At 30.8% G+C, this 22,051-nt stretch overlaps 1 long non-coding RNA gene across 1 annotated transcript; it reads right to left on the reverse strand.

Annotated features, from left to right (window-relative positions):
- Positions 1-3,635: 3,635 nt before the first annotated feature.
- Positions 3,636-21,776, reverse strand: LOC127929648 (uncharacterized). Its single transcript, XR_008135695.1, has 3 exons — positions 21,550-21,776; positions 5,357-5,455; positions 3,636-3,712 (listed from the first exon to the last, which is right to left on the reverse strand). It is a non-coding gene; the product is annotated as an uncharacterized LOC127929648 (long non-coding RNA).
- Between the last annotated feature and the right edge of the window lie 275 nt (positions 21,777-22,051).

Below are 22,051 nucleotides of genomic sequence, written 5' to 3' on the forward strand. Positions count from 1 at the left end.
GAGAGTGAGTTCAGAACTATTCATACTCCTTTACATATTCTACAGGGGAGAGAGAGAGAGAGTTCAGAACTATTCATACTCCTTTACATATTCTAGTTCATACTCTTTACATATTCTACAGGGGGAGAGAGAGAGAGAGTTCAGAACTATTCATACTCCTTTACATATTCTACAGGGGGGAGAGAGAGAGAGTGAGTTCAGAACTATTCATACTCTTTACATATTTACAGGGAGGAGAGAGAGAGAGTTATTCTTTACATATTCAGGGGAGGAGAGAGAGAGAGTTCAGAACTATTCATACTCCTTTACATATTCTACAGGGGAGGAGAGAGAGAGTGAGTTCAGAACTATTCATACTCCTTTACATATTCTACAGGGGAGGAGAGAGAGAGAGTTCAGAACTATTCAGAACTATTCATTACATATTCTACAGGGGGAGAGAGAGAGAGAGTTCAGAACTATTCATACTCCTTTACATATTCTACAGGGGAGGAGAGAGAGAGTGAGTTCAGAACTATTCATACTCCTTTACATATTCTACAGGGGAGGACAGAGAGAGTGAGTTCAGAACTATTCATACTCCTTTACATATTCTACAGGGGAGGAGAGAGAGAGAGAGTTCAGAACTATTCATACTCCTTTACATATTCTACAGGGGAGGAGAGAGAGTGTGAGTTCAGAACTATTCATACTCCTTTACAATATTCTACATGTTGTTGTGCTACAGCCTGAATTCAAAATGGATTCCATTTATTTAAAACAGAATGTCGCCCAACTTCACACAATACCCCCCATAATGACAAAGTGAAAACATGTTTTTCAATTTTTTTTTGTATGAAAATGAAATATTTAATGTCTATAAGTATTCACACACACACACACACACACACACACACACACACACACACACACACACACACACACACACACACACACACACACACACACACACACACACACAGCCTTTGTAAAAGCACTTTAGGCAGTGATTACAGCCGAGGGTCTTTCTGTGGATGTCTCTAAGAGCTTCCCACACCTGGAGTGTGCAAAACACCATTATCATTTATTTATTTTATGATTCAGGCTCTGTCAAATTGGTTGTTGATCATTGCCATAGATGTTCAAGTAGATTTAAATCTAAAACTGTAACTCGGCATCTCAGGAATAGTCACTGTCTTCTTGGTAAGCAACTCCAGTGTAGATTTGGCCTCGTGTCTTAGGTTATTGTCCTGCGTGAATTAATGTGAATTAATCTCCTAGTGTCTAGTGGAAAGCAGAACCGGGTTGTCCTCTAGGATTTTACCTGTGCTTAGCTTCATTACGTTTTTTTTTTTTCATCCTGAAAAACTCCCTTAGTCCTTAACGATGACAAGTATACCCATAACATGATGCAGCCAACACTATTGCTAGAAAATACGTAGAGTGGTACTCAGTAATGTGTTGTAATTGCCCCAAACACAACACTTTGTATTTTTGGACCAGAAATCTATTGCGTTGACATTTATTTTGGTTTGGAATATTTGTATTCTGTACAGGCGTCTTTCTCCTCACTCTGTCATCTCGGTTATCATTGTCGAGTAACAACACTGAACAAAAATATAAATACAACATGTAAAGTGTTGGTCCCATGTTTCATGAGCTGAAATAAGATCCCAGAAATGCAAAAAAAAAAAAAAATAAATAAACTCAAATGTTGTGCCCAAATGCGTTTACATCCCTGTTAGTGAGCATTTCTCCTTTGCCAAGATAATCCATCCATCTGACAGGTGTGACACATCAATAAAGTGATTAAACAGCATGGCCATTACACAGGTGCACCTTGTGCTGTGGACACTCGAAAATGTTAAAAATGCGCAGTTTTGTCACACAACACAATGACACACAGACGTCTCAAGTTGAGGGAACACGTGCAGTTGGTATGCTGACTGCAGGAATGTCCACCAGAGCTGTTGCCAGAGAATTGACGGTGTCAGGAAGAGCAGCAGGTCATAACTCATAACCCTATACCCTATACACTACCTATATACTATAACTCATAACCCTATACACTACCTATATACTATAACTCATAACCCTATACACTATACACTACCTATATACTATAACTCATAACCCTATACACTATACACTACCTATATACTATAACTCATAACCCTATACACTATACACTACCTATATACTATAACTCATAACCCTATACACTATACACTACCTATATACTATAACTCATAACCCTATACCCTATACACTACCTATATACTATAACTCATAACACTATACACTACCTATATACTATAACTCATAACCCTATACACTATACACTACCTATATACTATAACTCATAACCCTATACCCTATACACTACCTATATACTATAACTCATAACCCTATACCCTATACACTACCTATATACTATAACTCATAACCCTATACACTATACACTACCTATATACTATAACTCATAACCCTATACACTATACACTACCTATATACTATAACTCATAACCCTATACACTATACACTACCTATATACTATAACTCATAACCCTATACACTATCTATATACTATAACTCATAACCCTATACACTATACACTACCTATATACTATAACTCATAACCCTATACACTATACACTACCTATATACTATAACTCATAACCCTATACACTATACACTACCTATATACTATAACTCATAACCCTATACACTATACACTACCTATATACTATAACTCATAACCCTATACACTATACACTACCTATATACTATAACTCATAACCCTATACACTATACACTACCTATATACTATAACTCATAACCCTATACACTATACACTACCTATATACTATAACTCATAACCCTATACACTATACACTACCTATATACTATAACTCATAACACTATACACTATACACTACCTATATACTATAACTCATAACCCTATACACTATACACTACCTATATACTATAACTCATAACCCTATACACTATACACTACCTATATACTATAACTCATAACCCTATACACTATACACTACCTATATACTATAACTCATAACTCATAACCCTATACACTACCTATATACTATAACTCATAACCCTATACACTATACACTACCTATATACTATAACTCATAACACTATACACTACCTATATACTATAACTCATAACCCTATACACTATACACTACCTATATACTATAACTCATAACCCTATACACTATACACTACCTATATACTATAACTCATAACCCTATACACTATACACTACCTATATACTATAACTCATAACTCATAACCCTATACACTACCTATATACTATAACTCATAACCCTATACCCTATACACTACCTATATACTATAACTCATAACCCTATACACTATACACTACCTATATACTATAACTCATAACCCTATACACTACCTATATACTATAACTCATAACCCTATACACTATACACTACCTATATACTATAACTCATAACCCTATACACTATACACTACCTATATACTATAACTCATAACCCTATACACTATACACTACCTATATACTATAACTCATAACCCTATACACTATAACTCATAACCCTATACACTATACACTACCTATATACTATAACTCATAACACTATACACTATACACTACCTATATACTATAACTCATAACCCTATACACTACCTATATACTATAACTCATAACCCTATACACTACCTATATACTATAACTCATAACCCTATACACTATACACTACCTATATACTATAACTCATAACCCTATACACTATACACTACCTATATACTATAACTCATAACCCTATACACTATACACTACCTATATACTATAACTCATAACCCTATATACACTATACACTACCTATATACTATAACTCATAACCCTATACACTATACACTACCTATATACTATAACTCATAACCCTATACCCTATACACTACCTATATACTATAACTCATAACCCTATACACTATACACTACCTATATACTATAACTCATAACCCTATACACTATACACTACCTATATACTATAACTCATAACCCTATACACTATACACTACCTACTATAACTATAACCCTACACTATACACTACCTATATACTATAACTCATAACCCTATACACTATACACTACCTATATACTATAACTCATAACCCTATACACTATACACTACCTATATACTATAACTCATAACCCTATACCCTATACACTACCTATATACTATAACTCATAACCCTATACACTATACACTACCTATATACTATAACTCATAACCCTATACACTATACACTACCTATATACTATAACTCATAACCCTATACACTATACACTACCTATATACTATAACTCATAACCCTATACACTACCTATATACTATAACTCATAACCCTATACACTATACACTACCTATATACTATAACTCATAACCCTATACCCTATACACTACCTATATACTATAACTCATAACCCTATACACTATACACTACCTATATACTATAACTCATAACCCTATACACTATACACTACCTATATACTATAACTCATAACTATAACTACCTATAACTATAACCATATACACTATACACTACCTATATACTATAACTCATAACCCTATACACTACCTATATACTATAACTCATAACCCTATACACTACCTAATATACTATAACTCTATAACCCTATACACTATACACTACCTATATACTATAACTCATAACCCTATACTATACACTATATATACTATAACTCATAACCCTATACACTATACACTACCTATATACTATAACTCATAACCCTATACACTACCTATATACTATAACTCATAACCCTATACACTATACACTACCTATATACTATAACTCATAACCCTATACACTATACACTACCTATATACTATAACTCATAACCCTATACACTATACACTACCTATATACTATAATAACTACCTATACTATAACCCTATAACACTATACACTACCTATATACTATAACTCATAACCCTATACCCTATACACTACCTATATACTATAACTCATAACCCTATACCCTATACACTACCTATATACTATAACTCATAACCCTATACACTATACACTACCTATATACTATAACTCATAACCCTATACACTATACACTACCTATATACTATAACTCATAACCCTATACACTATACACTACCTATATACTATAACTCATAACCCTATACACTACCTATATACTATAACTCATAACCCTATACACTATACACTACCTATATACTATAACTCAGTTCATAACTCATAACCCAATACACTATACACTACCTATATACTATAACTCATAACCCTATACACTATACACTACCTATATACTATAACTCATAACCCTATACACTACCTATATACTATAACTCATAACCCTATACACTACCTATATACTATAACTCATAACCCTATACACTACCTATATACTATAACTCATAACCCTATACACTATACACTACCTATATACTATAACTCATAACCCTATACACTATACACTACCTATATACTATAACTCATAACCCTATACACTATACACTACCTATATACTATAACTCATAACCCTATACACTACCTATATACTATAACTCATAACACTATACACTACCTATATACTATAACTCATAACCCTATACACTATACACTACCTATATACTATAACTCATAACCCTATACACTATACACTACCTATATACTATAACTCATAACCCTATACACTATACACTACCTATATACTATAACTCATAACCCTATACACTATACACTACCTATATACTATAACTCATAACCCTATACACTATACACTACCTATATACTATAACTCATAACCCTATACACTATACACTACCTATATACTATAACTCATAACCCTATACACTATACACTACCTATATACTATAACTCATAACCCTATACACTATACACTACCTATATACTATAACTCATAACCCTATACACTATACACTACCTATATACTATAACTCATAACCCTATACACTATACACTACCTATATACTATAACTCTAACCCTATACTATAACCTATATACTATAACTCATAACCCTAACCTATACACTACCTATATACTATAACTCATAACCCTATACACTATACACTACCTATATACTATAACTCATAACCCTATACACTATACACTACCTATATACTATAACTCATAACCCTATACACTATACACTACCTATATACTATAACTCATAACCCTATACCTATACACTACCTATATACTATAACTCATAACCCTATACACTATACACTACCTATATACTATAACTCATAACCCTATACACTATACACTACCTATATACTATAACTCATAACCCTATACTACCTATATACTATAACTCATAACCCTATACACTATACACTACCTATATACTATAACTCATAACTATACTATACACTACCTATATACTATAACTCATAACTCATAACCCTATACACTACCTATACTATAACTCATAACCTATATACTATAACTATAACCCTATATACACTACCTACCTATACACTACCTATATAACTCATAACCCTATCTATACACTACCCTATAACATAACTATACACTACCTATATACTATAACTCATAACCCTAACACTATACACTACCTATATACTATAACTCATAACCCTATACACTATACACTACCTATATACTATAACCCTATACACTATACACTACCTATATACTATAACTCATAACCCTATACACTATACACTACCTATATACTATAACTCATAACCCTATACACTATACACTACCTATATACTATAACTCATAACCCTATACCCTATACACTACCTATATACTATAACTCATAACCCTATACACTACCTATATACTATAACTCATAACCCTATACACTATACACTACCTATATACTATAACTCATAACCCTATACACTATACACTACCTATATACTATAACATAACCCTATAACCTATAACTATAACACTATACACTACCTATATACTATAACTCATAACCCTATACACTACCTATATACTATAACTCATAACCCTATACACTATACACTACCTATATACTATAACTCATAACCCTAACACTACCTATATACTATAACTCATAACCCTATACACTATACACTACCTATATACTATAACTCATAACCCTATACACTATACACTACCTATATACTATAACTCATAACCCTATACCCTATACACTACCTATATACTATAACTCATAACCCTATACACTATACACTACCTATATACTATAACTCATAACCCTATACACTATACACTACCTATATACTATAACTCATAATAACCCTATACACTACCTATATACTATAACTCATAACCCTATAACCCTATATACTATAACACTAACCTATACACTACCTATATACTATAACTCATAACCCTATACACTATACACTACCTATATACTATAACTCATAACCCTATACACTATACACTACCTATATACTATAACTCATAACCCTATACAACCTATATACTATAACATAACTATACACTACCTATATACTATAACTCATAACCCTATACACTACCTATATACTATAACATAACCCTATACACTACCTATATACTATAACTCATAACCCTATACACTATAATATACTATAACTATAACCCTATACACTATACACTACCTATATACTATAACTCATAACCCTATACACTATACACTACCTATATACTATAACTCATAACCCTATACACTATACACTACCTATATACTATAACTCATAACCCTATACACTATACACTACCTATATACTATAACTCATAACCCTATACACTATACACTACCTATATACTATAACTCATAACCCTATACACTATACACTACCTATATACTATAACTCATAACCCTATACACTATACACTACCTATATACTATAACTCATAACCCTCATAACCTATATACTATAACTCATAACCCTATACACTACCTATATACTATAACTCATAACCCTATACACTATACACTACCTATATACTATAACTCATAACCCTATACACTACCTATACTATATAACTAACCTATACACTATACACTACCTATATACTATAACTCATAATAACACTATACACTACCTATATACTATAACTCATAACCCTATACACTATACACTACCTATATACTATAACTCATAACCCTATACACTATACACTACCTATATACTATAACTCATAACCCTATACACTATACACTACCTATATACTATAACTCATAACCCTATACACTATACACTACCTATATACTATAACTCATAACCCTATACACTACCTATATACTATAACTCATAACTATACACTATACTACCTATACTACCTATATACTATAACTCATAACCCTATACACTATACACTACCTATATACTATAACTCATATACACTATACACTACCTATATACTATAACTCATAACCCTATACACTATACACTACCTATATACTATAACTCATAACCCTATACACTATACACTACCTATATACTATAACTCATAACCCTATACACTATACACTACCTATATACTATAACTCATAACCCTATACACTATACACTACCTATATACTATAACTCATAACCCTATACACTATACACTACCTATATACTATAACTCATAACCCTATACACTATACACTACCTATATACTATAACTCATAACCCTATACACTACCTATATACTATAACTCATAACCCTATACACTATACACTACCTATATACTATAACTCATAACCCTATACACTATACACTACCTATATACTATAACTCATAACCCTATACACTATACACTACCTATATACTATAACTCATAACCCTATACACTACACTATACACTAACCTATATACTATAACCATATACTATAACTCATAACCCTATACACTATCACACTACCTATATACTATAACTCATAACCCTATACACTATACACTACCTATATACTATAACTCATAACCCTATACACTATACACTACCTATATACTATAACTCATAACCCTATACACTATACACTACCTATATACTATAACTCATAACCCTATACACTATACACTACCTATATACTATAACTCATAACCCTATACACTATACACTACCTATATACTATAACTCATAACCCTATACACTATACACTACCTATATACTATAACTCATAACCCTATACACTATACACTACCTATATACTATAACTCATAACCCTATACCCTATACACTACCTATATACTATAACTCATAACCCTATACACTACCTATATACTATAACTCATAACCCTATACACTATACACTACCTATATACTATAACTCATAACCCTATACACTATACACTACCTATATACTATAACTCAGTTCATAACTCATAACCCTATACACTATACACTACCTATATACTATAACTCATAACCCTATACACTATACACTACCTATATACTATAACTCATAACCCTATACACTATACACTACCTATATACTATAACTCATAACCCTATACACTATACACTACCTATATACTATAACTCATAACCCTATACACTATACACTACCTATATACTATAACTCATAACCCTATACACTACCTATATACTATAACTCATAACCCTATACACTATACACTACCTATATACTATAACTCATAACCCTATACACTATACACTACCTATATACTATAACTCATAACCCTATACACTATACACTACCTATATACTATAACTCATAACCCTATACACTATACACTACCTATATACTATAACTCATAACCCTATACACTATACACTACCTATATACTATAACTCATAACCCTATACACTACCTATATACTATAACTCATAACCCTATACACTACCTATATACTATAACTCATAACCCTATACACTATACACTACCTATATACTATAACTCATAACCCTATACACTATACACTACCTATATACTATAACTCATAACCCTATACACTATACACTACCTATATACTATAACTCATAACCCTATACACTATACACTACCTATATACTATAACTCATAACCCTATACACTATACACTACCTATATACTATAACTCATAACCCTATACACTATACACTACCTATATACTATAACTCATAACCCTATACACTATACTATAACTAACCCTATATACTATAACTCTATAACTATAACTCATAACACTATACACTACCTATATACTATAACTCATAACCCTATACACTATACACTACCTATATACTATAACTCATAACCCTATACACTATACACTACCTATATACTATAACTCATAACCCTATACACTATCTATATACTATAACTCATAACCCTATACACTATACACTACCTATATACTATAACTCATAACCCTATACACTATACACTACCTATATACTATAACTCATAACCCTATACACTATACACTACCTATATACTATAACTCATAACCCTATACACTATACACTACCTATATACTATAACTCATAACCCTATACACTATACACTACCTATATACTATAACTCATAACCCTATACACTATACACTACCTATATACTATAACTCATAACCATACACTATACACTACCTATATACTATAACTCATAACCCTATACACTATACACTACCTATATACTATAACTCATAACCCTATACACTATACACTACCTATATACTATAACTCATAACCCTATACACTATACACTACCTATATACTATAACTCATAACCCTATACACTATACACTACCTATATACTATAACTCATAACCCTATACACTATACACTACCTATATACTATAACTCATAACCCTATACACTATACACTACCTATATACTATAACTCATAACCCTATACCCTATACACTACCTATATACTATAACTCATAACCCTATACACTATACACTACCTATATACTATAACTCATAACCCTATACACTATACACTACCTATATACTATAACTCATAACCCTATACACTATACACTACCTATATACTATAACTCATAACACTATACACTACCTATACATAACCTAACCCTATACTATAACTCTATAACTCATAACCCTATACACTATACACTACCTATATACTATAACTCATAACCCTATACACTATACACTACCTATATACTATAACTCATAACCCTATACACTATACACTACCTATATACTATAACTCATAACCCTATACACTATACACTACCTATATACTATAACTCATAACCCTATACACTACCTATATACTATAACTCATAACCCTATACACTATACACTACCTATATACTATAACTCATAACCCTATACACTATACACTACCTATATACTATAACTCATAACCCTATACACTATACACTACCTATATACTATAACTCATAACTCATAACCCTATACACTATACACTACCTATATACTATAACTCATAACCCTATACACTATACACTACCTATATACTATAACTCATAACCCTATACACTATACACTACCTATATACTATAACTCATAACCCTATACACTATACACTACCTATATACTATAACTCATAACCCTATACACTATACACTACCTATATACTATAACTCATAACCCTATACACTATACACTACTATATACTATACTATAACTCATACAACCCTATAACTCATAACTATACACTACCTATATACTATAACTCATAACCCTATACACTATACACTACCTATATACTATAACTCATAACCCTATACACTATACACTACCTATATACTATAACTCATAACCCTATACACTATACATACCTATATACTATAACTCTAATATACACTATACACTACCTATATACTATAACCCTATACCTATACACTACCTATATACTATAACTCATAACCCTATACACTATACACTACCTATATACTATAACTCATAACCCTATACACTATACACTACCTATATACTATAACTCATAACCCTATACACTATACACTACCTATATACTATAACTCATAACCCTATACACTATACACTACCTATATACTATAACTCATAACCCTATACACTATACACTACCTATATACTATAACTCATAACCCTATACACTATACACTACCTATATACTATAACTCATAACCCTATACACTATACACTACCTATATACTATAACTCATAACCCTATACACTATACACTACCTATATACTATAACTCATAACCCTATACACTATACACTACCTATATACTATAACTCATAACCCTACACTATACACTACCTATATACTATAACTCACTATACACTACCTATATACTATAACTCATAACCCTATACACTATACACTACCTATATACTATAACTCATAACCCTATACACTATACACTACCTATATACTATAACTCATAACCCTATACACTACCTATATACTATAACTCATAACTCATAACCCTATACACTACCTATATACTATAACTCATAACCCTATACACTATACACTACCTATATACTATAACTCATAACCCTATACACTATACACTACCTATATACTATAACTCATAACCCTATACACTATACACTACCTATATACTATAACTCATAACCCTATACACTATACACTACCTATATACTATAACTCATAACCCTATACACTATACACTACCTATATACTATAACTCATAACCCTATACACTACCTATATACTATAACTCATAACTCATAACCCTATACACTACCTATATACTATAACTCATAACCCTATATACACTATACTATAACTAACCTATACACTATAACTCATATACCCTATACACTATACACTACCTATATACTATAACTCATAACCCTATACACTATACACTACCTATATACTATAACTCATAACCCTATACCCTATACACTACCTATATACTATAACTCATAACCCTATACACTATACACTACCTATATACTATAACTCATAACCCTATACACTACCTATATACTATAACTCATAACCCTATACACTACCTATATACTATAACTCATAACCCTATACACTATACACTACCTATATACTATAACTCATAACCCTATACACTATACACTACCTATATACTATAACTCATAACCCTATACACTATACACTACCTATATACTATAACTCATAACCCTATACACTATACACTACCTATATACTATAACTCATAACCCTATACCCTATACACTACCTATATACTATAACTCATAACCCTATACACTATACACTACCTATATACTATAACTCATAACCCTATACACTATACACTACCTATATACTATAACTCATAACCCTATACACACTATACACTATACCTATATACTATACACTACCTATATACTATAACTCATAACCCTATACTACCTATATACTATAACTAACCCTATACACTATAACTATATACTATAATAACCCTATACACTATACACTACCTATATACTATAACTCATAACCCTATACACTATACACTACCTATATACTATAACTCATAACCCTATACCCTATACACTACCTATATACTATAACTCATAACCCTATACACTATACACTACCTATATACTATAACTCATAACCCTATACACTACCTATATACTATAACCTATATACACTATAACTCATAACCCTATACACTATACACTACCTATATACTATAACTCATAACCCTATACACTATACACTACCTATATACTATAACTATAACTACTATACACTACCTATATACTATAACTCATAACCCTATACACTATACACTACCTATATACTATAACTCATAACCCTATACACTATACACTACCTATATACTATAACTCATAACCCTATACACTATACACTACCTATATACTATAACTCATAACCCTATACACTATACACTACCTATATACTATAACTCATAATAACCCTATACTATAACTATACACTACCTATATACTATAACTCATAACCCTATACACTATACACTACCTATACTATAACTCATAACCCTATACACTATACACTACCTATATACTATAACTCATAACCCTATACACTATACACTACCTATATACTATAACTCATAACCCTATACACTATACACTACCTATATACTATAACTCATAACCCTATACACTATACACTACCTATATACTATAACTCATAACCCTATACACTATACACTACCTATATACTATAACTCATAACCCTATACACTATACACTACCTATATACTATAACTCATAACCCTATACACTATACACTACCTATATACTATAACTCATAACCCTATACACTATACACTACCTATATACTATAACTCATAACCCTATACACTATACACTACCTATATACTATAACTCATAACCCTATACACTATACACTACCTATATACTATAACTCATAACCCTATACACTATACACTACCTATATACTATAACTCATAACCCTATACACTATACACTACCTATATACTATAACTCATAACCCTATACACTATACACTACCTATATACTATAACTCATAACCCTATACACTATACACTACCTATATACTATAACTCATAACCCTATACACTATACACTACCTATATACTATAACTCATAACCCTATACACTATACACTACCTATATACTATAACTCATAACCCTATACACTATACACTACCTATATACTATAACTCATAACCCTATACACTACCTATATACACTCATAACCCTATACACTATACACTACCTATATACTATAACTCATAACCCTATATACACTACCTATATACTATAACTCATAACCCTATACACTATACACTACCTATATACACTAACCCTATACACTATACACTACCTATATACTATAACTCATAACCCTATACACTATACACTACCTATATACTATAACTCATAACCCTATACACTATACACTACCTATATACTATAACTCATAACCCTATACACTATACACTACCTATATACTATAACTCATAACCCTATACACTACCTATATACTATAACTCATAACCCTATACCCTATACACTACCTATATACTATAACTCATAACCCTATACACTATACACTACCTATATACTATAACTCATAACCCTATACACTATACACTACCTATATACTATAACTCAGTTCATAACTCATAACCCTATACACTATACACTACCTATATACTATAACTCATAACCCTATACCCTATACACTACCTATATACTATAACTCATAACCCTATACACTACCTATATACTATAACTCATAACCCTATACACTATACACTACCTATATACTATAACTCATAACCCTATACACTATACACTACCTATATACTATAACTCATAACCCTATACACTACCTATATACTATAACTCATAACTACCTATATACTACCTAACTATACTATAACTATACACTACCTATATACTATAACTCATAACCCTATACACTATACACTACCTATATACTATAACTCATAACCCTATACCACTATACACTACCTATATACTATAACTCATAACCCCCTATACACTACCTATATACTATAATAACTCATAACCCTATACTATAACTATACACTACCTATATACTATAACTCATAACCCTATACACTATACACTACCTATATACTATAACTCATAACCCTATACACTATACACTACCTATATACTATAACTCATAACCCTATAACACTATACACTACCTATATACTATAACTCATAACCCTATACACTATACACTACCTATATATATACTATAACTCATAACTACCTATATACTATAACTCATAACTACACTATACACTACCTATATACTATAACTCATAACCCTATACACTATACACTACCTATATACTATAACTCATAACCCTATACACTATACACTACCTATATACTATAACTCATAACCCTATACACTATACACTACCTATATACTATAACTCATAACCCTATACACTATACACTACCTATATACTATAACTCATAACCCTATACACTATACACTACCTATATACTATAACTCATAACCCTATACCTATGCACTACCTATATACTATAACTCATAACCCTATACACTATACATATACTATAACTCATAACCCTATACACTATACACTACCTATATACTATAACTCATAACCCTATACCTATACACTACCTATACTATAACTCATAACCCTATACACTATATACTATAACTCATAACCCTATACACTATACACTACCTATATACTATAACTCATAACCCTATACACTATACACTACCTATATACTATAACTCATAACCCTATACACTATACACTACCTATATACTATAACTCATAACCCTATACACTATACACTACCTATATACTATAACTCATAACCCTATACACTATACATAACCCTATACCTATATACTATAACTCATAACCCTATACACTATACACTACCTATATACTATAACTCATAACCCTATACACTATACACTACCTATATACTATAACTCATAACCCTATACACTATACACTACCTATATACTATAACTCATAACCCTATACACTATACACTACCTATATACTATAACTCATAACCCTATACACTATACACTACCTATATACTATAACTCATAACCTATACCTATACACTACCTATATACTATAACTCATAACCCTATACACTATACACTACCTATATACTATAACTCATAACCCTATACCCTATACACTACCTATATACTATAACTCATAACCCTATACACTATACACTACCTATATACTATAACTCATAACCCTATACACTATACACTACCTATATACTATAACTCATAACCCTATACACTACCTATATACTATAACTCATAACCCTATACCCTATACACTACCTATATACTATAACTCATAACCCTATACACTATACACTACCTATATACTATAACTCATAACCCTATACACTATACACTACCTATATACTATAACTCATAACCCTATACACTATACACTACCTATATACTATAACTCATAACCCTATACCCTATACACTACCTATATACTATAACTCATAACCCTATACACTACCTATATACTACTACCCTATACACTATACAACTATATACTATAACTCATAACCCTATACACTATACACTACCTATATACTATAACTCATAACCCTATACACTACCTATATACTATAACTCATAACCCTATACACTATACACTACCTATATACTATAACTCATAACCCTATACACTATACACTACCTATATACTATAACTCATAACCCTATACACTATACACTACCTATATACTATAACTCATAACCCTATACACTATACACTACCTATATACTATAACTCATAACCCTATACACTACCTATATACTATAACTCATAACCCTATACACTATACACTACCTATACTATAACTCATAACCCTATACACTACCTACCTATATACTATAACTCATAACCCTATACACTATACACTACCTATATACTATAACTCATAACTCCTATACCCTATACACTACCTATATACTATAACTCATAACCCTATACACTATACACTACCTATATACTATAACTCATAACCCTATACACTATACACTACCTATACACTATACACTACCTATAACTCATAACCCTATACACTATACACTACCTATATACTATAACTCATAACCCTATACACTATACACTACCTATATACTATAACTCATAACCCTATACACTATACACTACCTATATACTATAACTCATAACCCTATACCCTATACACTACCTATATACTAACTCATAACCCTATACACTACCTATATACTATAACTCATAACCCTATACACTATACACTACCTATATACTATAACTCATAACCCTATACACTATACACTACCTATATACTATAACTCATAACTATATACCTATACACTATACACTACCTATATACTATAACTCATAACCCTATACCTATACACTACCTATATACTATAACTCATAACCCTATACACTATACACTACCTATATACTATAACTCATAACCCTATACACTATACACTACCTATATACTATAACTCATAACCCTATACCTATACACTACCTATATACTATAACTCATAACCCTATACACTATACACTACCTATATACTATAACTCATAACTAACCCTATACACTATACACTACCTATATACTATAACTCATAACCCTAACCCTATACACTACCTATATACTATAACTCATAACCCTATACACTATACACTACCTATATACTATAACTCATAACCCTATACACTATACACTACCTATATACTATAACTCATAACCCTATACACTATACACTACCTATATACTATAACTCATAACCCTATACACTATACACTACCTATATACTATAACTCATAACTATACACTACCTATATACTATAACTCATAACCCTATACACTATACACTACCTATATACTATAACTCATAACCCTATACACTATACACTACCTATATACTATAACTCATAACCCTATACACTATACACTACCTATATACTATAACTCATAACCCTATACACTATACACTACCTATATACTATAACTCATAACCCTATACACTACCTATATACTATAACTCATAACCCTATACACTATACACTACCTATATACTATAACTCATAACCCTATACACTACCTATATACTATAACTCATAACCCTATACACTATACACTACCTATATACTATAACTCATAACCCTATACACTATACACTACCTATATACTATAACTCATAACCCTATACACTATACACTACCTATATACTATAACTATAACCCTATCATAACCCTATATACTATAACTATACACTATACACTACCTATATACTATAACTCATAACCCTATACACTATACACTACCTATATACTATAACTCATAACCCTATACACTATACACTACCTATATACTATAACTCATAACCCTATACACTATACACTACCTATATACTATAACTCATAACCTATATACTATAACCCTATACACTACCTATATACTATAACTCATAACCCTATACACTATACACTACCTATATACTATAACTCATAACCCTATACACTATACACTACCTATATACTATAACTCATAACCCTATACACTACCTATATACACTACCTATATACTATAACTCATAACCCTATACACTATACACTACCTATATACTATAACTCATAACCCTATACACTACCTATATACTATAACTCATAACCCTATACACTATACACTACCTATATACTATAACTCATAACCCTATACACTATACACTACCTATATACTATAACTCATAACCCTATACACTATACACCTACCATAACCCTATACTATACACTACCTATAACTATAACTCATAATATACACTATACACTACCTATATACTATAACTCATAACCCTATACACTATACACTACCTATATACTATAACTCATAACCCTATACACTATACACTACCTATATACTATAACTCATAACCCTATACACTATACACTACCTATATACTATAACTCATAACCCTATACACTATACACTACCTATATACTATAACTCATATACACTATACACTACCTATATACTATAACTCATAACCCTATACACTATACACTACCTATATACTATAACTCATAACCCTATACACTATACACTACCTATATACTATAACTCATAACCCTATACACTATACACTACCTATATACTATAACTCATAACCCTATACACTATACACTACCTATATACTATAACTCATAACCCTATACACTATACACTACCTATATACTATAACTCATAACCCTATACACTATACACTACCTATATACTATAACTCATAACCCTATACACTATACACTACCTATATACTATAACTCATAACCCTATACACTATACACTACCTATATACTATAACTCATAACCCTATACCCTATACACTACCTATATACTATAACTCATAACTCATAACCCTATACACTATACACTACCTATATACTATAACTCATAACCCTATACCCTATACACTACCTATATACTATAACTCATAACCCTATACACTATACACTACCTATATACTATAACTCATAACCCTATACACTATACACTACCTATATACTATAACTCATAACCCTATACACTATACACTACCTATATACTATAACTCATAACCCTATACACTATACACTACCTATATACTATAACTCATAACCCTATACACTATACACTACCTATATACTATAACTCATAACCCTATACACTATACACTACCTATATACTATAACTCATAACCCTATACACTATACACTACCTATATACTATAATACACTCATAACATAACCCTATACACTATACACTACCTATATACTATAACTCATAACCCTATACACTATACACTACCTATATACTATAACTCATAACCCTATACACTATACACTACCTATACTATAACTATAACTCATAACCCTATAACACTATACACTACCTATATACTATAACTCATAACCCTATACACTATACACTACCTATATACTATAACTCATAACCCTATACACTATACACTACCTATATACTATAACTCATAACCCTATACCTATACACTACCTATATACTATAACTCATAACCCTATACACTATATACTATAACCTATATACTATAACTCATAACCCTATACACTATACTCTAACCCTATACACTATATACTACTATAACTCATAACCCTATACACTATACACTACCTATATACTATAACTCATAACCCTATACACTATACACTACCTATATACTATAACTCATAACCCTATACACTATACACTACCTATATACTATAACTCATAACCCTATACACTACCTATATACTATAACTCATAACCCTATACACTATACACTACCTATATACTATAACTCATAACCCTATACACTATACACTACCTATATACTATAACTCATAACCCTATACACTATACACTACTATATACTATAACTATAACTCATAACCCTATATACTATACACTACCTATATACTATAACTCATAACCCTATACACTATACACTACCTATATACTATAACTCATAACCCCCTATACACTACCTATATACTATAACTCATAACCCTATACACTATACACTACCTATATACTATAACTCATAACCCTATACACTATACACTACCTATATACTATAACTCATAACCCTATACACTATACACTACCTATATACTATAACTATAACTCATAACACTATACACTACCTATATACTATAACTCATAACCCTATACACTATACACTACCTATATACTATAACTCATAACCCTATACACTATACACTACCTATATACTATAACTCATAACTATACACTATACACTACCTATACACTAACCTATATACTATAACTCATAACCCTATACCCTATACACTACCTATATACTATAACTCATAACCCTATACACTATACACTACCTATATACTATAACTCATAACCCTATACACTATACACTACCTATATACTATAACTCATAACCCTATACACTATACACTACCTATATACTATAACTCATAACCCTATACACTATACACTACCTATATACTATAACTCATAACCCTATACACTACCTATATACTATAACTCATAACCCTATACACTACCTATATACTATAACTCATAACCCTATACACTACCTATATACTATAACTCATAACCCTATACACTATACACTACCTATATACTATAACTCATAACCCTATACACTATACACTACCTATATACTATAACTCATAACCCTATACACTATACACTACCTATATACTATAACTCATAACCCTATACACTATACACTACCTATATACTATAACTCATAACCCTATACACTATACACTACCTATATACTATAACTCATAACCCTATACACTATACACTACCTATATACTATAACTCATAACCCTATACACTATACACTACCTATATACTATAACTCATAACCCTATACACTATACACTACCTATATACTATAACTCATAACCCTATACACTATACACTACCTATATACTATAACTCATAACCCTATACCCTATACACTACCTA

This window comes from Oncorhynchus keta, unplaced genomic scaffold (assembly GCF_023373465.1).
Source record: "Oncorhynchus keta strain PuntledgeMale-10-30-2019 unplaced genomic scaffold, Oket_V2 Un_scaffold_9339_pilon_pilon, whole genome shotgun sequence".
Classification (NCBI taxonomy): Eukaryota; Metazoa; Chordata; class Actinopteri; order Salmoniformes; family Salmonidae; genus Oncorhynchus; species Oncorhynchus keta.